The sequence below is a fragment of the Marmota marmota genome, unplaced genomic scaffold (genome assembly GCF_001458135.2).
Source record: "Marmota marmota marmota unplaced genomic scaffold, marMar, whole genome shotgun sequence".
NCBI lineage: Eukaryota > Metazoa > Chordata > Mammalia > Rodentia > Sciuridae > Marmota > Marmota marmota.
The window spans coordinates 9,016,535-9,017,300 of NW_025999900.1; the positions used below are offsets into that span (position 1 = coordinate 9,016,535).

The following is a 766-nucleotide window of genomic DNA, read 5'->3' on the forward strand; positions in this document are numbered from 1 at the left end:
GACGGAACCCCTACCCCTCCCACCCATCCAACCATTGGAGCCTGGCGTCCAGCGCCTCTGGGCCGGCGGCGCTTCCAAGATATCGGCGCGTCCTGACCTGGATTCCCGGGAGTTGGGAGCTCCAGGCAGCAGGCGGGCGCGCGACTCTGGCTTTCCCCTTGTCCTCAGGAGACGCCGCCTGCAATTCCGAAATTAAGTCTCCACCGAACACATCTGTGGTTTTTAAATATAGCAGGGGACGATTACCCAGGCAGGGTCCACCCAGGCCTAGGGGAGGAGTTGAGGGGGACGGAGGTTAGCAGTGGAGGGAAAATAAAACTCTTTTCTCCCCCGTTTTTTTCTTCTCTTGTTGGTGCAGAACTCAGCCTGTCATTTTCTCAACCCAAGTCAAACAACAGCTTGTGAGAGACGCTTGAGTGAGCGCTGGTATGTTGGCTTTTGGCTTTTTTTTTTTTTTTTTTTAAGGCTAAAAATAAGAGGGGGCTGCCTCCCAAATTGCGGCTTGCTTTGGGCCTGGAGACTGGAGGAGAGATGCTTCTTTGATGCAGCCTCAGAAGTAAGGTTTGGGGCTTGGCTAGGGCCAAGTGTACACACATAGCCTTAAATCAGATGCCTGTAATTTCTGCTATATTTGTCAGGCGTGGTCCTGGAGGCAGGAGGGGTGGGCAGGCCTCTCCTAAGAATGGAGTTTCGTGTCCTGAGCTTATCATGGCATTAGACAGCTCTAAAATGAGCACAGTGGGTGGCCTTTTGTATGGACACCAGG

At 53.1% G+C, this 766-nt stretch overlaps 1 protein-coding gene across 7 annotated transcripts in view; it reads right to left on the reverse strand.

Moving 5' to 3' along the window:
• The window catches only part of Slc8a3 (solute carrier family 8 member A3), a 132,701-nt gene extending 132,238 nt beyond the window's left edge, over positions 1-463 (reverse strand). For 3 of the 7 annotated variants that reach the window (XM_048798589.1, XM_048798585.1, XM_048798581.1), the window contains exon 1: positions 1-461. This exon is cut by the window's left edge and continues 842 nt beyond it. The gene's annotated coding sequence lies outside the window, so the exon portion shown is untranslated. The other 4 variants (XM_048798584.1, XM_048798582.1, XM_048798583.1 and 1 more) reach the window with 4 other exon arrangements.
• Positions 464-766: the final 303 nt, after the last annotated feature.